This window comes from Typopeltis vanoorti, chromosome 6, assembly GCF_054136105.1.
Source record: "Typopeltis vanoorti isolate ZY-2024b chromosome 6, IOZ_Tvanoo_1.0, whole genome shotgun sequence".
Taxonomy (NCBI): domain Eukaryota; kingdom Metazoa; phylum Arthropoda; class Arachnida; order Uropygi; family Thelyphonidae; genus Typopeltis; species Typopeltis vanoorti.
In genome coordinates this window covers 162,193,534-162,216,562 of record NC_143554.1, presented here as the reverse complement: position 1 = coordinate 162,216,562, position 23,029 = coordinate 162,193,534, and the positions used below count along the sequence as shown (strand labels likewise).

Genomic DNA, 23,029 nt, shown 5'->3' with positions numbered 1-23,029 from the left:
AAAAGCCTTGGCAAGGTCCAGTAGTATTACTGTAAACCCATTACCCTATCCCAGTTCAGCCATCACTGTGTTATAAAACGTGAGCAAGTTACTGAGGCATGATCTACCCTTCACAAAACCATGTTGTCCCCCATACAATATCCCATTTTCATCTATCCAATCCTGTATTCTTTTCTTGACTAATTTCTCTAAGATCTTGACAATGATTCCTGATATGCTAATCGGTCGGTAATTTACAACAGCAGTCTTGGAACCACCTTTATGCAATGGAACTATTTTAGCCTCTTTCCACCCTCTAGGGACTAACCCAGACCCGAGACTCAAATTAAACAAAACTGTCAAGGGTACTGACAATTCTTTAGCTGCTTCTCGTACAACACGAGCTGGTATATCATCCAATCCCACAGATGTATTGACATTGAGGTTATGCAATAGATTACTCACCTCCACTTCATTCACCACAATTCCCGTATAATCTACTGGTACATTCGTTTCTGCAATGTCACCACCTGGATGATATATTCTTGCAAAGTGCTCACTCAGTAACTCAACTATATCAACTGATTCAGTTACCTCTCTACCATCAGCATTAAAATCATTCTGTCATGTACATTTTTCCTTTTACTTGCTATATATCTAAAAAACTGTTTACAATTCTCTTTAGCCTGCATGGCCAATGTTCTTTCGTAATCCTTTTTTGCTTTTCTTTCCACACTTGTTACCCTTCTGGCCTGCGCTTTATACCGTTTGTGTGCCTGCCGGTCACCTTTCTCCTTAAATTCCCTCCATAGTTGTTTCTTTTTTTGCAGCTCAAGCTTAATGGTGTTATTCATCCATTTAACCCCTAGTTGATTTATTATTCGGACTCTAGGTATACAGTCAGCCACTGCTTCATGCAAACACTTCTTAACTACCTCCCATCCCATGCACTATCGACTTCTAGTCCTTGCAGTTGTACATGCAATGGCACTGAACCAATCAAACTCCTAAGCTTGTCATACTTTCCAGCCCAATAATTCCACATGTACCCTGCATTAATTGAAAATTCTACACCTTTGACCCTATGATAAGTCTCACCGATTGGTGGCAATGTGGTCATATTTGTTACAGCCAAATCCTCAGATGTAATTACTAGGTCAAGCACTCTCTGACCCCTAGTATTTTCCATTACATCTATTCCATTAAGGGATAACAGATAGTTATCCCTTAATAACCGCATAAAATCCAATTCCTTCCTCCCGTGTCCTCTCCTCACTCCAATCAATGTGACCATAGTTGAAATCTACCATAATAATCACCCTCCTTCCACTCATTTCATCTATTTGCTTGTGCATACTGTCACAACCATCTTTTCCATCACCTGGTCTATAGCAGCACCCAATTGTATATTAATTCTGCTAGCCACAATCTTACACCAAATGGCCTCAAATGTGCTCTTTTCTCTATCCTGCAATTCAACTTCTATTCTCCTTGGCTGCAGCTCATCAGCTATCATCAACAATACTCCTCCCCCCATTTTATTCTCCCTGTCATTCCTGAACACACTATACCAATCGCATTCAATCCACTAGCTATATCATCTATAGTCAGCCAGGTTTCACTAATACCAATAACCTGTGGTCTGGAAGTGCCACCATGGCCAAAAACTCTTCCTTCTTGTTCCTAATACTCCTAGCATTAGTGTATATGAATTTAAGACCCCCATTAGCCCCAACCCTACCTTGATGCCTTATATTAACTATCCCACTCTGATTTGTTGTCCTTATTTGCTTGGGCATATTATATTCATTCTTACATTCAACTGCCTCCCTAAGGACTGTATATCTACTCCCCCCTCTTAATAAATTTAGTTCCCCTGAATTTGCACATCCACCACATTCAGCAACACTTTCTCAAGTCTTCTTACACCGTAACCATTCAAATGCAAGCCATCCATCTTATATAGATCCTTTCGCCCATCGAACTCATTCCACACATCCACAAATTCCACACCACTCGTCATACATAACCCATGCATAAAGTCATTCGGAATTATGGCCCTCCTTTTAAACATTTCACTATCATACCGTGGCAAAAGACTAATCATTCTAACTCTCTCACTCTTTTCTTTTGCTACCTCAAACAATTCATTCAGGTCTTCTATCATTTCCATTTTGTCTCCTTTCAAATCATTCATACCTGCCACAACAATCATTTCTTTCATCCTTTCCTTTTGCTCTCTAATAGGCTCAGTTACACCCTTTATGGTCGCACCAGGTTGGTACAATTTTGTCAAATCCTCTACTATCACATCTCGTACTAACGAGTCTCCATACAGCACTCTATCCTTCATTAAGTTCATATTTGTTCACACTCGTACGTCTATTTTTCCTGTCATACTTTTTATTATTGGCTGGTTCATTCAGTCGACTTTGCTCATACGCTCTAGCTGCTGTTTTGCCCTTTGTATCACACCATTCAACAATGCGATCTCACTCATTGCGTCTATCTCATCTTTTTTATTCTCAGTAAAACCATTAATACTATCATTCACACTTTCTACATTCACACTCTCACAATTCTCTGGTACAACCTCGCCGTTTCTTGTCATATCCCCATTTTCTTCATTCTGAAGTTTGACAAAAATATCACACTCACGATCCGAAATACTCTTCAATTTCTCATTCTCAGTACATTTCTACACACATTCACTCCTTTATTATCATCTAACCACACTCTGACCGCACTCCACAAAGCGTGCATTTCGCAGCTAGTAGACTGAATCATCTCTTTTATACTACCGTTCTTTGATAAAGATGCCGAACCATCATTACTGGCTGCCATTTTCCTTCGTACTGGAGCCATACTTACTTGCAACGTATTTTATTAAATTATAACACACCAAAAACACACAAAAAGATGCACTAAGAGACGCAAGGCAAACAAAACTACGCAATATTAAATTAATTTATCAACAATAACTGAAAATAATAATTATCTTATCCGGAGCTTTCATGAACACTATACACTACGAATCCCTCTAGCGGCGACAGCCCCAATAAAATGTTATAAAGACTCGCAAAATACTCTAAAAACACGAAAATCGTTCTAATATACTATAAAACCAATTTCCTAAGGAAAAACACACACAAAAAACACCAAAAATCACCAATTTTATACGATCACTAAATTACACCGACCACTCACCATATAACCTTGAACCCTCTATCCCCTATATTAACCCTCATTTTGTTTCTTATTCTTATTAAAATCTTTATAAGTCATCTCGGCCTTTAGTCACTAAATCTATTTTTTAAAATGTATCACAACAACCGAGTAAAAGCCGATTATCACACATGCACATATATATATATATGTGGGTGTGTGGGTGTTTCGTTAATTTCTTTAAATATACGTTAATTTCTTTTCCAGCAGTGTGTGTGTGTGTGTGTATACACACACACACTGCTGAAAAAGAAATTAACGGACACCATAGTGTGAGGCTTTTGCAGGATGATTTGGATAGATTGGAGAACTGGGCTAAGGATGTCAATTTAATGTGGCAAAGTGTAAGGTAATGCAGTTTGCAATGAAAAGATTAGCAACAGTATACCACATTGGTGGAACTGTACTCCAGGAGATTGACGAAGCCAGGGATTTGGGAGTGTTGGTGGATAGGGAGTAGAAGTTTAGTGGGCACATTGCAAAAGTGGCTAAATCAGCTCATCAAATCACTTGGTTACTGAAGAATACTTCAGTAACCAAGACGAGCAGAGACAAACAAGTTATTGTTCCTCTCTATCGAACCTTGATAAGACCCCATCTTGACTACTGTGACCAGATCTGGGCACCAGGTTTTCTTCTTGATGGGGAGGAGGTAGAAAGGATCCAGAGGTGGGTGACCAAGATGATAGCTGGTCTATGGAATGAACCTTATGAGAACGGGTTGAAGATTTGTGGGTTGCAGAAATTGGTTGATAGGCGGAAAAAGTGTGATATGATTGAGACATTCAAATTACTGAAGGGTTCTATAAGATTAATTCAGAGGATATTTTTCAGAACATATCTGGTGGTAGGAGGACTAGGGGCCATATGGAAACTAGGCAAGAGTGTGGTTAGCAAGGGTGTTAGAACTAGGTTTTTTATATTGAGTGGTGAATGAGTGGAATAAATTGCCAGAGTCTGTTGTGGGTGCCATGACTGTGAATGAGTTCAAGGCAAAGTATAATAGATACTGTGTGGATGTTGAGTAGTTGTTTAGGGCCTCCCTCAATGAGTCTAAGGACTCCTTGGAGTTGCCTGCAATAATAATAATATAACAGAGGTGACAGAAACTAAAATTGGTGAGATCTTTCTAAGCAATAAATAAAAAACATTATATTCAGGGAATAACAATCAAGTAAAAAAAGGAAAAGCTATAGCATTCAACACTAAATAGGACGCTAATCTTCTTGAATGGCAGGCAATATTAAGTGATGTGGGCAAATAACAGAATGGGAACTAGACAACGAGACTTATTTGTGCCTATGGTACCATAGTAGGTAATACTAAGGTAGAAGTGGAGGAATTTTTTGAGGCTTTAGAGAAAGCATCTGACACAATGAAAAAGGAAAAGTTGGTCCTTGTTGGGGATCTAAATAGCAGAGTAAGAAATGATTGTCAGACATACAAAAATATTTTGGAAAAATTTGGAGAAAAGAGCAAAGCTAATAATAATAACTCTTGGATTTCTGTTCTGGAAATGAACTGGTTATTACTAACACAATGTTCCAACATAAAAATGTACGCTAATTCACATGGAGTGAAGAGGCAATGAATAAGAAAAGTCTCATTGACTATGTTCTTGTTGATAGTGATGATTTCTCCCCGGCAAAGGACACCAGAGTGTACAGAGGATATGAAATTGGAAGTGATCACCATTTAAGTCTTAAGCTGGATAAAATTAAATTTCATATTGAAAAGAAGAACATGTATTAAAGTTTTAAACCGAATAAAAGATGAGCGGCTCTCAGATTCACGTGAACTGTAGACAAAAATACACAAACATTATTCGAGAACAAATGAAAGAGTTTGAGAACAAGAACCAAATCTTGGAAATTCAGTGGCAAATCCTAAAGAAAACATTGCTTGATTCACCCAGAGGCATGTGGTGAGGTTGTCATCAAGAATAGAAAAATCAAAACTCCATGGCAGACACAGAAGTTAAACAGACAGTGTAGGAAAAGAAGATAGCATATCAAAAATTCCTGGTGAATAAATCAGCGTGTGCTCTTAGAGAATACAGAGACCAATGTAAGAAAGCTAAACACAGTAAAACTAGCTAAATAAAAGTCATGCGAAGACTTTGGGAAGAACACAGAAAATAAATATCAGGAAGGTGGCAAAATATTCTGGAAGATATTGAAAATAGTTCAGAAAAGGAGGAAAGAGTGCTTTCAAAGGAAATTACAGATGATATGTGGCATGAAAACTGGAGAACAAGATATTTTTGATGTATGGAGTAATTATTTCGAACAATTGCTAAATGGAATAAACAGTGGCAGCATAGTGGTAAAAAAACACTCAACAGGCATGCAAACAGGAATACATATCCATAGTTGAAATAGAAAAAGCCATCAAAAGCATAAAATGTGGAAAGGAAGCAAGAGTAGATAATATTCAACCAGAAATACTCAACTAGGTATAAAAGTCTTATAGGCCTTATAGAGTCTCTTAAAGTCTTATAGAGGAACGAATTCCAGATAATTGATGTAACACTCTCATAGTACCCATATATACAAAAAGGGAAATAAAATGAATGTGAGAATTACAGAGGTATTTCCCTACTGAGTGTTCCTGGTAAGATTTATGCAAATATACTTGAGAAAAGGTTGAGAAGGACAGTGGAACGGAAGCTTGGTGACGAATAAGCTGGATTCGGGCCAATTAGAGGCTGTCAGGATCAAATTTTCACTTTACGACAAATAGTTTAGAAATCGTGGAAATGTAACAAAGATCCGTATTTATGTTTTGTAGGCTGCAAAAGGCATATGACAAGTTGCCAAGAGAAAAGTTATTCAAAATGCTACAGTTATATGGTGTCAATGGGGCGTTATATCAAGCAATACTTAATTCTTTATTTGAGTTGTAAGTCAGCAGTTAGAATTTAAGGAAGTACAGGTATCCCTCGATTAATGCAGTTAATTAATCCCTCGATGTTACTGCATATATCAAAATCACATTAATCAAATCTAATAATCAATGGTAAAAATTACAATTCGTCCATGATCGATTACTGTATTAATAATTCGCTTTATGTGGTATTCTTTTAGGAAAGATAAAAAACGAATGCAAAGTAAATGTTTAATAAATACTTGTACCTACATTAGTTACTGCAAATTTTTTTTATTAAAAGAAGTTATCAAGAGTCGTTTGAACAGTTTTAGTTTTTTTCCTTATCGGCATAAATTCTAAGATAACAAGCAAAATCACTATCCAGAGACCTCGACAAACAAGCAATAAAACATAAAGAAAAAACACTGTAAATATAATACATGATGGTACAAATTAAGTTAATATTGAATCCAACACTATTTCATAGCCAAATATAAAAACCACAAGTTTCATGCCGAATATATAGAAACTAAAAGTTTTGGCAGATGCAGCCATAAGGAACCTTATGGGCAACTCGTAGTAAGCTCCAGATCATTTTCCTTAGTACACTATTTTCCATAATGTAAAGCACATCTCCTAGAGGACATATATGATAAATAAGCCTTTGGCTCTCTATTTCAGTAATACATGATGGGTTATTTATTTTCAGTTACAATCTAGAAATTATTGAACAAAGAATAAAAAAAGACAACTAAACCATACTATACTGACATCGGAGGTCACAGCATATCTCTCAGATACAATTTACTGTCAAATATCACAAGTATATATAACATGTGTTAAACCAAACTGACAGCAAAAAAATATTGCAGAATATCATTCGTAACATATGAATTCACAGCTACTCATGACCTGCAAGCAATACACTGAATTGTGTAAGAATATTTACATTAAACATTTTGCATGTATCTGTCAGATCAGCTGCAAGCTCCGCAGGGTTAAAGGCGTGTTAATCAAAACTCTTTCCGCGTATATCAAGGGATTGCCGCAATTAATTTCGCAGCGTTAATCAAATCCTGGGTTAAGCAAAACCGCGTTAAGCAAGGGATACCTGTAGGAAGATGGTTTGATGTTAAATTTTGTGTCAGACAAGAATGTATATAATCCCCTCTGTTATTCGTTATCTTTATGGATCACATTATGAAGAAAAGTGGTATTAAACCAGATATCAAAATTGGAGATGTTAATCTCAGCTCTTTACTTCATGCAGATGATGTCATACTTTTAAATAAATCCAATAAAAGTCTACAAGTGTTCCTGACTGAATAAAACTGACATGTCAGGAATATATAACTGAATAACTGTTGTAATAAATCTGGTATGAAAATCAGCAATAATAATACAAAGAAAATAGAATGAAAATAGAAAATACAATGAAAATAGGCAGAAATATTGAAAATATCAACTGCATCATGAATGGAGAACCTATAGAATAAGTAAACATTTCAGCTACTTAGACACTATTTTTAGTCAAGATGGTAAATTAAATATGGAAATAGACAACAGAATCAACAAAACTAGTATGGTAGGAAGTGAACTGAATAAATTCATATGGAATAAGAAAGAAATTATTCAAAGCACTAAATTAGCTGTATACAAGACAGTGTTCAAATCATTTTTAACTTATTCAACTGAGAGCCGAGTTAGAAATAAAACACTTGACCAAAGACTAGAGATCACAGATATGAGAGTTCTGAGAAAGATTAGGGTGTGAACAGATGGCATCAATGGCAATATCATATTAAAAACGAGGATATTAGGAAAGAACTTGACATTGTTAGCATCCAGGAATGTGTTAGCAGAGCTAATCTCAGGTGGTATGGTCACTTAAACAGAATGGAAGAGGAAAGATTAGCAAAACAAGTGTTCTTTGGCAGGTTGGCAAGAAAAAGACCCAGAGGAAGACCAAAATATAAGTGGATTGATATGGTAAAAAGTACCTTAGAAGACAGAAATATAAGATGTGATAATATTGGAATCTTGACAGATAACAGATTGATTTGGAGAAAAACTGTTGATAATAAGTTAGTAATGATATAAGTTCTTCTCCTATCCTGGATACCCCTGGAGTGTACATGTCAGGAATTTGATGATGATGATATTTACTGACTATTGCTCTGTTTCATCATCTGCAAGCAACTGAATATTTCCCCTCAGATTGTTTCCTATACCATTAATTAACAAATTAAATACTAGTGGTCCATGTACAGAGCCTTGTGTTACGACAGCAGGCCTTCTATAGGAGTGTATACCTGAATAAACTAATGTATGATATCTCTCCATCAACCACTTTCTTATCCACAACACCAGCTTCATATCCATACCCATTTGATATAACTTATGTATCAGGATTATATGTGGTATCCTATCAAATGCCTTTGATAAGTCCTACAGACTATTGTAGGCTGGCTGTCATCTTATTATAGAAAATAAATTACTGAAATACGACCTGCCTTTCACAAATCTATGCTTCCCCTCCCTACTCCCCCCATACAATATCCCAGTCCTGAATTTTGTCTTTAACCAACTTCTCCAATACCTTGACTACTACTACTCCTGAAATACTAATCTGTCCTCTGGAACTACCTCTATGCAATGGAACCATTTTCACTTCTTTCCAATTCCATGGAAACTCTACATGAGCTGGGACTCAGGTTACACTATCTAGTCAAACTGACGACTAGTCCTCTAGCACATCCTCACAATACAAACATGATATCCCATCCAATCCCAAAGCTGTACTGTCATTCAGATTATGTAAGATCCTATGTATCTTGACTCCCTCTGTCCTTACTTCCACATTAAAACCTGTTACCATAATATCATTACCTGGATGATACACTATTGAAAAAGTATTATTCAATAATTAACTAGTTCGCCTGCTTCAGCTGTTTTCATAGCATCTGCATTCTTCAAAATAATTCTACTATCATCATTCTTGCTTTTGTTTGCAACATGCTGAAAGAACTATTCTAGATTACTCTTAGCTCATTCATTAATCTGATCTAACACTCCAATTTTCCCTTCCTTACTATACTAGTCATTCTTCTGGCCTGTGGCTTTATAGAGCTCGTGGGCTTGCTGGTCACCTCTATCTATGAATCTCTTCCACATGCTTCTCCTTCTTTTTATCTCTTGCTTAACACTGTAACTCATCCATTTAATTCTCAGTTCATTAATTCTCTTAACTCTTAGTATGTAGTTGGCTACTTCCCTTAAATCACCCCTTTACAACTTACACAACTAACACTAGTATTAACATCTTCCTCTCTAATACTTCAGTAGTGTTCATTGGAGTATTAGATTAGGGAGTATTGGAGTATTAGACTAACAATTCCACTATGTCCTCTGCATCAATCACTCTATTCCCATTTTTATCCCACATTGTCATTCTTCCACAATCATTTCTCCTTCTACTGGACACACAGCTAAACAATTCCCTAGGATTTGCTTTGGATCTTAGCACCAATCTCTTCTCATATTCCAGTTTCGCCTTCTTTGCCATACTAGTCATTCTCCTAGCCTGTGTCTTATATTCTTCATGCATCTGCTCTTCACCTGTCTCCTTATATCTCTTCAATAGCCTCTTTTTCACATGCAGTTCCTGTTTAATACTGTTTGTCATCCACTTTACATCAAATTGTGTTGTCCTATTCTTCACTTGTGGAATACAGCTTACTATTACTGTTAACAAATATTCCTTCATATTTTCCCAAGCACTAATGATATCCTGGCCTTCCAATTCCTCCCTCCATGAAACTTCCCCAAGTTGATATTTAAGACTATTATAATCACCTGCCTTATATTTCCACATATGTTCCCGTCTCTTTGATACTCCTGTCTATTCATCTTTCAAGTCAAAACCACATGGTCACTCTCTCTCCAACTGGTGGAAGAGATGTCATCTCAGTTATTATCAATTCTTCTGATGCTATACCCAAATCCAAAACTCTTGAACCTCTTGTTCCCTCTATTATGTGTTGCCTAAGACATTTGTCCCTCAAGAATTCTAGAAATTCCATTAACTTATTGCTATATGCATCTTCCTCTCCCCAATTTATACTGTTGTAGTTAAAATCTCCTATATATCAATCATTCTTTTTGCACCTGCCAAGCTCAACTGTCTAAACAACTCCTGGTCCCCACGCTCTGTGCTCTTTGGTTTATAGCAATACCCCACTAAATATCCTGTCTTGCCCACATCCACCTCATACCATATGCTTGCAAAATCATTAGTGCCACTGCCTTCCAAAGCCTCCACTCTTAAAGGACATAAGTCGTCACTTATCATAAGCAAGATAGGAAGGGAAAGCCACCACGCTTTCCCTTCCTATCCTGTCGAAAAATGCTGTATCCTACTACTTCTATTCCTGTTATTATATCCTCTTCTGTCAACCATGTCAATGATCCCAATAATCTTTGCCCAGGCTGATACTATCAGCCCCACCTATTCCTCTCCTTTATTCCGGATACTCCTGGCATTACTATAAAACATAAAAATGCCACTGTTTCTATACCTAACATTATCGCTGCTAGACTCCACTGGGTTCAGTGTTAGCTGATGTCGTCCCCCTTCCCCCAAGCACCCATCCCTGCAGTGAAACACCATCTTGTTCAGAAAACAGCAATCTCTCCAGATGCCTATGCCCTTCCTCATTCAAATGCAAGCAGTCTCTCGCATACAATTCCTTTCTGTCCTCAAACGCCCTTAATTCCACATCAAACCTTCTTTACTGAAAATTCCACATGCTTAGCCACCTCCCAGGTCAAAACTGAATGATTGTTCTCACCAACTGAAGGCACATCCATCTTAGTTACACACAGATCCTCAGAAGTAATCACAAAGTCTAGCCCTCTGGGTCCCCCTTGTGCCTTCCATTACATGCTGTAATGGAGGGTAATTATTTAGGCAGTTATCCCTAAGACACTGCGTAAATTTCATTTCTTTCCACCCTCTGCTCCTCCCTCCAATCTATATCCTTATAATTAAAGTTATCTATCCTTTACTTACTGAATTTATCTGATACATATCACCCACATCATCCTTTGCATTCCCTGGCCTATTAGCAGCCAACCAACTACTTTGTCATGTTAGCTTGTATCTCACACCAAACAGCTTCAAAAGCACAGTTTTCCATTTTACTAATTTCCTGTTAGGAGTAGAACTCTATTGAGCAGCAAATAATCTGATATCAGTAATACTCCTATCCCCAATCCATTTGTTCTCTCTGCCCTAAAAATATCATAACCTTCATTTTCTATGCCAATAATTATATCATCCTTAGTCAGTCGCATCTTATTAATACCAAGAGGAACTAACCAATGCTAAAAATTCCTCCTTGTTCCTGATACTCCTGGAATCAGTATAAATAAATTATACAACCTGACAGGCCCATAATTAAGCATATGCTTTGTATCTACAATCTCATTCTTATTTACAACCAACCTCAGAAACTATAGACAGCATTTTCTTGCTAATCACACGCCCATTTGCTTTATTGCCACCTGCATGCTCCCTAACCTGCTTCCTCCCTAAGAACTGTGGTTTCCCTGATTTCAGTCAGCAAGGCATTTTCTAAACTCCTAATACCATAAACAAATCTTTTCAGCCATCAAACTCACTGCACACATCCAGAAACCACACTCCATTCCTCCTACACAACCTATGCATGGAGTCATTTGCAATTATTACTCTTCTTCGAAACTCACCTATATCATAGGCGAGTTTCGAATCATATTTGCCACATCATCATCAGTTGATGATGTGGCAAATGATGAATGCATCAGTCTTGGGACTGGTAGCTCAGCAGCAATTTCCTCCATTCCGCTCTGTCATTGGCTTTCTTCTTAACCTCCTGGTAACTCCTCAAACCCGTGCTGTCTTTGACTTGGTCAAGAAAGCTTTTCCTTGGTCTGCCTCTTCTTCTTTTCCCCTCTATTTTGCCTTCAGTAATTCTTTTCACAAGTCCATCATGTCGGAGTATATGTCCAAACCACCTATCCCTTCTAATTTTGATCGATTTAATTAGAGTTCTTGTTTCATTTATCTCTCTCAGGGCTTGTTGGTTTGATTTTTTTTCTGTCCATTTTATTTTGTTCATGCGGCGCCAGCACCACATTTCAAAAGCCTCCAATCTTTTTACATCTTCTCTGCCTAGAATCCAGGTTTCACATCCATGGAGTGCAATGCTCCATATCAATCTCTTTACTATTTTTTTTTTTCAATTGTAGGTTGAGGTTTCCTGTTAAAATGCTTTTCATCTTAGAGAATTGGGCTTTTGTATTGTTTATTCTTGATCTTATGTCTTCTCTTGTTCTGCCATCTTCTGTTATTAGGCTTCCTAAATATTTAAAGCTTTTCACTTGTTTTATTTGTTCCCTGCTGATGTCTATATGCTCTGTATTAATAGGGATTTTGCCTGTAACAATGATTTTAGTCTTATCTGTGTTGATTTTCATTTTATATTTTTCAAGGTTATTATTTAGCAATTCTAGCATTGTTTTTAACGTTTTTCTGTTTTCTACTATAAGGGCTATGTCATCAGCAAATCTTATACACATGACTTGCTCATCATTTATCTTTATGCCACTATTTATTTTATCTTTAGTTTCCTGAATGGCCTTTTCAATATATAAATTAAATAAAAGTGGTAAAAGTATACATCCTTGTCTTACTCCACTCCTTATATTTATTATTTTCTCCTTATCATTGATTTTAATCCATCCATTTTGATTTTTGTAAATTTGATAAATTATTTTCTTCTCCCTCAAATATATGCCGATATTAGTTAGACAATTTAGAAGTGTTTGCTGATTTACTTTATCAAACACTTTCTCTAAATCAAGGAAGCAAATGTAAGTATTTTGACTAAGGTCTAATCTTCTCTCTATTATTGTTCTTAAACAGAGTATTGCATGTCTTGTTCCTTTATTCTTTCTGAATCCAAATTGGTCTTCATCCAATAGACAATCTATTTTTGAATAAATTCTATTTTGAATAATTTTTAACAGAATTTTGCTAACATGTGGGATTAAAGCTATTGTTCTAAATTGGCTGCATTTGTTTGCATTATTCTTTTTTGGTATTGGTATTATGGTTGATTTCATAAACTCCTTTGGTATTTCTTCTCTATCATAGATTTGAGCTATTAATTGATAGAGTAAGGTTTTTGTCTCATCATCTAGATTTTATAGCAGTTCTATAGGAATATTGTCTACACCTAGACTTTTTCCCTTACTCATTTCGGACAGTGCTTTATCAAATTCTTCTCGCATTATTGGGGGTTCTAGATTATTATTATTATTATTGTTGTTGTTCCGGGAAACTCCAAGGAGTCGACAGACTCATCGAGGGAGGCCCTAACATCATGTCTGGAACAACTATTCAACATTCACACAGTATATATCATACCTTGCATTGAACTCATTCACGGTCATAGCACCGACAACAGACTCTGCAAGCTTATTCCACTTATTCACTACTCTCCAAGTAAAAAACCTGGCTCTAACACCCTTGTCAACCACGCTCTTGCCCAGCTTCCATTCATGGCTCCCTAGTCCTCCCACAACCAGTCATATTTTCAAAAATATCTTCTGGATCAATCTTATAGAAACCCTTCGGTAATTTGAATGTCTCAATCATATCACCCCTCCTTCGCCTATCGATCAATTTCTGCAACTCACAAATCCTCAACCTATTCTCATAAGGTTCATTCCACAGACCTGCTATCATCTTGGTCACTCGTCTCTGGACCCTCTCCACTTCCTCCCCATCACGAAGAAACCCTGGTGCCCATAACTGGGCACAGAAGTCCAGATGGGGTCTTATCAAGGCTCGATACAGAGGAACAACAACTTGTCTCTGCATGTTAAAGTATTTTTCATAAGCCACGTGATTTGGTGAGCTGTTTTAGTCACTTTTGCAATGTGCCTCCTAAACTTCAACTCCCTATCCACCAGCACTCCCAAATCCCTGGCCTCATCAATCTCCTGGATCACGGTTCCACCAATGCGATATACTGCTGCTATTCTTTTCACCCCAAAGTGCATAACCTTACACTTTGCCACATTAAACTGACATCCATTTTTCCTAGCCCAGTCCTCCAAACTATCCAAATCATCCTGTAAAATTTGGACATCATTTTCATCTTTGATGGCATTGTTTTTGCTGTTCTTATTAAATTTGAAAGTCAGTTTGTTAATTTCTTTATAGACTTTCTCTATGTTTTCTTTTTTAAATAATTCATCTATGTTATTACACTGTTCTTCCAGGTATTCTTTTTTGGCTTGTCTACATTTTCTTGCAATTTGATTTTTAAGATATTTGTATTTGGCCACATCTTCTTCTTTAACAGCATTTTTATATTTTCTTCTTTCATCCATAAGGCCAAGTATTTCATCTGTTATCCAATTTCTTTTTTCTTTTTCTGCATTTTTCAATAACTGATTTGATGAATTAACTTTGAATTTGTAATTAACTCTTTAATCATATTCCATTGGCTTTCAATATTATTCTGACTATTTATGTTTTCTGCCACATATATGGAATATATTTGCCACAGCCTCTGATAATTCAAGATGTGGCTGAGTGTCAACAAATCCAACAATAGGCTGTTTGTTATCAGTAATTAGCATATCTTCTTCATGATGTGCATCGGAAGATACATTATTTGCGGTTGACATCTCTATCAATTACTGCATCCTTTCCAGATGCAATTTGAAGTTTCCAGAAGCTCACCTGCAACCTTTTTAAAAACTGTAAAATTGGAAAACATTCAGCAGCAGCAAAAAATGTGAACAGCTGACCTTGTGAGATACTCATTTCACCCCTACACATAAAATTCACCATCACTTTCAGATCTGGAAATTTAAAGTCCTTGAGAATCACACTGGGATGATTACAAGAATTTTCAATTAATAAAATGAAAAAATAGGGGGGAGAGCTGCATGCAGATAATACTATACTGTGTGCCTTTAGGTTCTTATCATCACACATTAAAGTTACATGCACAAGGGCTTCCCTAGAAAGCAAGTGATCAAAAAATAGTAAGGTACTGCTGTTCTGATTGGTCCATTTCAAATAAATAATCTGCGATCCCATCCCTATGAAAATGAAGTATAATTATTCAATAGATGACAGCAGCAATAAGCAACAAGTGCATGCAAGTGATGCTATATTAACAATGGCATAGTTTAATCAACATAACCTTTATATTGAGGTTATGAAACATTTAAATATGATGATTTGAGTTTTAGAGTAATTGTATTTTTGAGGAGAATACTTTTTCTCCTCAAAACTACAATTACTTTTTCTTTTAGGAGAATACTTTTACAATTACTTTTAGGAGAATACTTTTTCTCCTCAAAAATACAATTACTCTAAAACTCAAATCATCATATTTAAATGTTTCATAACCTCAATATATACTGCCAGGTTGGTGTAGTTAGGCCTAGCAACATATTCAAATAGAAACAAATAAGAAAAATCACTATATATTTTGGAATTAAAACTAAGTACAGCACCTATAATAACACAAAGAAATTACTGAAATAATACTCGAGGAACTTTATATAGTTTTCTATATTCGGCATGAAACTCTTAGATTAGAATTACTATCTTTGAGTTTCTTATTCGGCTAAGAAATAATGTGGTATTCAATATCCACTTAATTTTGAATAACACAAACAAATATCAATAACTTAATACTACTAAAACTGTTACCATGATCACCAAAAATATGAATTATACGATTGATATACAGACAGTCCCCAGGTTACAAAATCTTTAATATCTGGAGAATCTTTAAGGTTGGATTTGTATGCAACTCTGATCCTTGATGAACAGCATGTGCTGTTCATCAAGGATCAGAGTTGCATACAAATATTACATATACGGTAATAATAATACTATAATGGGTCATATGTGGCAATAATAATACAATGTAATAATAATAATAGTAATAATACCCCCTGTACTGTAATAATAAGTTTGTGCTCTTTCTTTCAATCAAAATCATACAAAATATTTAGTACGACATAGGAGAAATTTCAAAAAAGAATATTAAAGGTTGCCAGCAAAAGTTGGTCGATTGGTAGAGCCTCTGCTGCTAATGGCTCACGCAAAAAGTTAAGCAAGTTTGAGCGCTGTTAGTAGTTGGACAGAGCTCAATCGTTCGATGCTGTTGCCACACTCTCCCTCGACGAGTCTTTGGACTCCCTAGAGGTGTCTTGCTTACTGGAAGGGGCATTTCTGAGGCAAGGAAGTAGGCTAACATTAATCGGAAGATTGTTATAGAGATAGTGCTGAAAAGGATGGAGTGGGTGCTGGAGAATCAGGATTTGATTCTCTGGACTATTTGCTGTCCATCACAGTCCATGGTCCACTCATAAAACTGAATAAAAAAAAGTTAACACTTTCGTCTCGGAAAGTGATGCTCTACATCAGGGGTTCCCAACCTTATGCCCGCGGGCACCATGGTGCCCGTCGACCAATTTGTGTGTGTCCGCCGCTGTTCAACCATGTGCCGTATAGTTTGAAATAATCACGCAACAATTCGTGGCAGGCTATATGACTCATGCATTAATAACACATGACAAGTATTAAACGCATACAATGTAATGTAGACACGCATTCGAAGTTGTTCATTCCAGTTTAAGAAACTGGAATATCATCATATTCTCCTAATTATGAAGCACTAGCCAATGAAATGCAATGCCAAAGATCACGCTAACTTACATACATATATATTTAAATTTTTGTATAATGTAAACTTTTAAGTAATAAAACATTTGATTATAATGTAAACTTTGTATGTATTCATTTAACAAACGAATTCAAAAAATTTGCTTGAAAAAATAGATAGTGCCTGTCGCCCTATCGGTATTTTATAATGTGCTCTAGGAAACAAAAAGGTTGGGAACCCCTGCTCTACGTAATCGACTGTATAAAGAGACTAGCCCAGGGTGACCACCCAGCAAAAATATTTCGTACTAACTTATGCAGGAAAAAGGTACTAGATCTGAAAAAAAAAGTACTAAATTTTCGTGTGCTTTCGTTTCACTCTATGTAGGGCATTTTACGATATTACTACCTTATTATCACAGATGAACTCAATGTCAAACCGCTAAATTAACACATGTACAACAAATATGAAAGAAAAAAAAGTCAAACCCACTTCACTGTAGTCATCTATGAGTCCAAGAGCTGCAGTTGTCAATCATCATAATAGAAGTCCCAGTTGTAACTCTAACACTTCACATGTGTATTAATTTACCGTATAATTTTTTGTGTTTAAATAATGTAACATTAAATCTTCAGTTATTTATTATGCTATTTACACATATACAGGGGTTCCTACCCACAAGAAAAACACTGGAAGTATTTATTCATTATTTTTAGCAGATTCATTAATTTTGCTAAATTAATTAACTCTTCAGAAATAGTAAAATCTGTAGCTGATAAATGTTTAAATTTTTCTTTTGTCAAAAGGAGTTCATCAAAGGAGGGTTTTTTTTTTTTTTTTTTTTTTTTTTTTTGAGATTTCATTGTGTGAATCTACAGCCAAAGCATTTTTAATAAGATAGTTACAATTAGTGCATCCACACTGTATTTCCTTAGCAATTTCACTATCAGGAGCAATTGTTTTCAATAGAGTTGGAAGAGTATCCATAATCCATAAAAGCAGATTGTGTTCGGCATCCAGGCCTGTTCAGTTGGTTTGCGCCTCCTGAATGCAAAATTTTGTGTCCCCCTTTCCATTAAAACTTAAAGGATCCCGAAGTACAATAACACGTTACAAATCATTTTATTATAATGCATATTAAGAGGAATGTATATTAAAATAAAGAAAAAACATATAGTAAAAAAAAAACAACTTATTTTTATATAATAAACAAACATACTCCTATAATGTAACATGGAACACGACAAGAAAAGAAGAAGAAGAGACTCTCAGAATAACTGAGATTGCAATGGAACATAGGATTTGTAACATCAGCAAAATGGAACATGTTAGAAACACGGAACTAAGAAAGCAATCAGGCATAAAAGATGTGGTAACTGCAGCACATGAAAGCAGGATGAGATAGGCAGGTCACATAGCCAGACTGAGGAATAATAGATGGACATATAGAATATTCAACTGGCAACAAGAATAAATAGAAAACCAGGAAGACCACCTACAAGATGAGAAGATCCACTAGTGAAATCTATGGGTATAACATGGAAAAGAGAGAGGCTCGATATCGAGATCGTTGAAGGCACCTTTGTGACCTGCACTCATGGAGAAATCCTGAGTGAAACACAGGTCCATCAAGAAGAAAACTCAAGAAACTCCTACAATGTTTGTTCAGTGTGTTGAAAGCAGTGATTAAAGTAAGTTGTGTTGAAGCTCATACCATTTATTTAACTACGCAGCGACTCAGTCCCTCACTGAAATCTCTCACATTCGAAGGTGACAAATATGCACAGACAGTTCAGTGTATTATTTATTCCCTATTTTTTATGAACGTGATTATATCGCTCGATTATATCGCTCCTAAATTGTGCCTCCCGGGTTTTTGCACCCCTGTATGGGAGGGACCTGTCTGCATCATATGCACATATTCTTAATTCTGCCTCTTGAATTTATTTTCCCGACCAGAATTTGGAACGGATTTAAACAATGACATTATACCTGGTGACTTCTTTTAGATTCCACATTCTGCTTGTGTTTTGGAGTGTTTGCGAATAACGAATCAATAGACATTTTCTACCATTAATGCTTATATCATAAAATTTACAATAAGCAGTGTGTCCTTTACTTTTACCTGAATAAATCGAGGATTTAAGAATTGGATCCTCCAACCATTCTTCTTTGAATTTTTGCTTATACGATTTTTTCATCTTTTTTTGGACGAACCTTGTAAACCTGAATTTGAATCATAATTGGCACCACTTTCTCTTTTATCTGAATTACCTGTGTGCGAAGTGGTTTCTTGTGAGTGGAAAGGGCTGGCATTGAGATCTTCACTTTCAATTTTATGTACTTTACTGACTGAATGCACCCTTAGATTTAGAATCAAATTTAAATTTAGAAAGTTTTTCTTGTCCATGTTTAAAAGTAAAATCTAAATAATAATATTTTCGATGAAGAATTAAAGAAGCTTTTGTTAATAAAATTAATAAAAACACTGGACTTCTTATAACGTGCGAGAAGTGTTTGAACAGCGAAGAATATATTTTCATTGACTAATGTCAGTCGGATTGCGTGAGTACGGGATCGTAAGGGGAGAGAAGACTAGCGAACAGGTGTAGGAAAAAAAGGGAAATCATATTCTTGTGTCATTGAATGTGATATATGGGGAGGTGGGAGAAGAAAAAATATTAAACTGTCATGTTGTTATTGTTATTATTATTATTCGGAAGGGAAAAAGTACTAGATCTGTTGGTGAACGTACTAAAACACTAAAAATTTACAAAACGTACTAGATCTAGTACGAAAGTACTACACGTGGTCACCCTGGACTAGCCGCTAGCGTAAAGATGCTGTGCAAACGAACCGCTTACGCCATGAAATTTGTTTACATGCGCGGAAGAAACTAGTTCCCGAATTCTTAATTTACGAGCAATTAATTATCCTTATGAGGAGTCTTGGAAACCGTTCGTAAGTACAGTGCGCAGTAATTCGCATCATCCGTAACCCGGGGACCACCTGCATATGCATCATTGTTAGTAAAATGCTAAAAGAACTAAAACCGTTGTTATGCGACTGGAATTTCGAAATTTTCGTGACATGCTATTTCCTACCTTTCAGCAATCATGGAAAACGTAAAAAAGTATCACATACAGAAATCGTTAAATTCGGAGAAAGAGAAAAAAAAACTATTTTTTTAAAGTCAACAATGAAGCTTTCCAAATTGCACACAAAAATGTAAACACCAATCAACAGATGGTATGAAACATTAACTTACGTTGAAGGTTTGTATATTGTATAGTGCCCTCTTGCAATGAATCAATTTTTTTTCAATCAATCAAATATTATTATTATTTATATATATAGTTTTAATACATTATATAATACAATTGGGCATAACACTTACTCAAAAAAAATCAGCTAACGCCTTTTTGTTCCCGTACAAACATAATATTTTTTAAATAATAATTGTAATAATAATAATAATTTTATACAACATATATTATTATAATATTAACAATTATGATTATTACAGATTTTTATTTTTCCATTCCAACCCTATGTATATACACAACAACAATTTTTAGGGAGAAGGTGTTTTAAAGGATTTCGGATGGACTAGAAAGTGCACAAGATTGGTGGAGACGTAATTCAAAAACAATTCTAAGCTGTGCAATTGAGGTGCTTGGTGAAACATCCGGAAAGATAAGAGAGAAGAAGAAGGAGGGTTGTTGGTGAATAATAATGTACAAGAAGCAGTGAAGGCTAAGAGGAAGGCAAAGCAGAGGTGGGACAAGTGAAGAGTGGATGAGGACAGGGAGCGGTACAGAGAGAAAAAGTGAGAAGCCAAGAGAGTTGTTGCACAGGCGAAGGCTATGGCATATCATGACCTTCATGACCAATTAGAAACAAAGATTGCTGGAGACGTAATTCGAAAACAATTCTAAGCTGTGCAGTTGAGGTGCTTGGTGAAACATCCGGAAAGATAAGAGAGAAGAAGGAGGGTTGTTGGTGAATAATAATGTACAAGAAGCTAAGAGGCTTCTCGTACATGACGGCTAAGATACTTGACGATACCAAGATACTTAACGGCTAAGAGGAAGGCAAACAGAGGTGGGACAAGTGAAGAGTGGAAGAGGACAGAGAGCAGTACAGAGAGAAAAAGTGAGAAGCCAAGAGAGTTGTTGCACAGGCGAAGGCTATGGCATATTCATGACCTTCATGACCAATTAGAAACAAAAGGACAGAAAAAGATTTATCGATTGGCAAAATGTAGAAATATGGCATCAAAGGACATTGTACATGTGAGGCAGATCAAATACTCTGGAGAAAGGGTTTAAGGAGGGATGTGGATATAAGAAACAGATGGAGACTATACTTTGAAGGGCTTTTGAATGAAGAAAATGCAAGGACTCACAGAGAAGATGAGGAGCCTTATGATGGGATGGTGCAGAACATTAGAAATGGAAGTAAAGTATTTTGTCCCCATCTGCAAGAGTAAAGCAGATGCACAAGACTGTAAGAATTACAGAAGAATAAAGTCGATGTCCCACACAATGAAAATCGTAGAGAGGGTTCTTGATGGAAGACTGAGGAAGGAGGTGGAGATTGCAAAGGAGCAATTCGTCGAGCCTGGTCGATCGATGACAGATGCTATCTTTGGGTTACGACAGATGATGGAAAACTTTCGAGAGAAGCAACAGGAGCTACATCTGGTATATATTGATCTGGAGAAAGTGTATGATAGAGTGCCAAGGCAAGAAGTCTGCAGGTGTCTGAGGGAGAAGAAGGTACCAGAGAAATATATCAGGTTGATGCAGAAGATGTACTGAAATATGAAGACAATAGTTTGAACCTGCCTGGGAGAGACAAAGTTTTCCAGTGACAGTTGGCTTGCATTAAGTCCGTTCCTGTTTAAAATTGTGATGGAAATGGTGACAGAGAAGTTGAGAGAAGATGTGTGCAGAATCAAGACAAGAAGTGGCAGCTAAACTGGAAAGTTGGAGGAAAGTACTGGAAGAGAGAGCTATGAGACTGAGCAGAAGTAAGACAGAGTATATGTGTTGCAAAGTGGATGGCAGCCAGGAGACAGATTTGGAGCTGGAAGGAAATGTCATCAGGAAGGTCAGTAGCTTTAGATACTTAGGTTCCACAATGAAAGAGGATGGCGAGGCTGAGAAAGAAATGGGATGCAGGATACAAACAGGATAGAGGAACTGGAGAGAGATGGCTGGAGTGCTATGCGATAAGAGAGTGCCGATCAATCTAAAAGTCAAATTTTACATAACAGTAGTGAGACCAGCTATGACGGATGCTACAGAAACTATGTCCTTGAGGAAAAATAACATCAGCAGGATGGAGGTACTGGAGATGTGAATGCTTAGGTGGTTGTGCGGTGTGACCAGAAAGGATCATCTGAGAAATGACTATGTAAGGGGAACATTGAAATTTACGAACGTAGGAGCAAAGATACAGTAGGCAAGGTTGAGATGAATTTGTCATGTGATAAGGAAGGAGGAGGAGAATGTGGAAAGAAAGGTCATGCAGATGGATGCGCAGGGAAGGAGGAAACACGGACGGCCAGAGAAGAGATGGAGGGAGATGGTTGAGCAAGACTTGAGGATGAAGAACTTGGATGTAGCTACAGCCCAAGACAGGAGGTTGTGAAGGAGACTCACCACAAACAGCGATCCTACTTAAGTGGGAAAAGCTGCAGAAGAAGAAGATATATACACAACAATTGGTATTATTTCTCTATATAATAATTTTAAATAATAATTATTTTTCTATTATTATCATACAAATAATAATAATAAATTACAATGATTATTATATATTGATATGCATTTACAAAACATATTGTTCTGTATTATTTCTTTTAATAGTGAAATTCATTCACATTTTTCCAGTTGAAGTTGGATAGGTCTGATATTCACTACTGTATTAGGATGAGAATTTCATTCACATTCACACGCACGCGAGTGTGAATGAATTTCTCTGCGCACATGATAATTTGCAATATCGTGACGCGTCACTGTACTGGAAAGCTTAAACTAATACAGTATATTGTGTTTCATTAAGTTTGTAAGGTGTGTAGGATGCATAACTCTTATTCATTATGTCCTTCTACATGTGTGGGATGCAGAAGTTTCAAGCAGCCTTTCCGTATTGATTGTTACATTTATATGTGATATACGAGGTTGGCTGAAAAGTTCTCGGCCTCG

General features: G+C 36.4%; 1 protein-coding gene across 3 annotated transcripts in view; it reads right to left on the bottom strand.

Annotated features, from left to right (window-relative positions):
• The window catches only part of LOC150106175 (uncharacterized), a 255,223-nt gene extending 235,177 nt beyond the window's left edge, over window positions 1–20,046 (bottom strand). Inside the window, exon 1 of one of the 3 annotated variants that reach the window (XM_090394522.1) lies at window positions 19,919–20,046. The gene's annotated coding sequence lies outside the window, so the exon portion shown is untranslated. Of the gene's footprint in view, window positions 1–18,939; window positions 18,998–19,918 lie in introns of those variants that run through there. The other 2 variants (XM_090394523.1, XM_090394524.1) reach the window with 2 other exon arrangements.
• Between the last annotated feature and the right edge of the window lie 2,983 nt (window positions 20,047–23,029).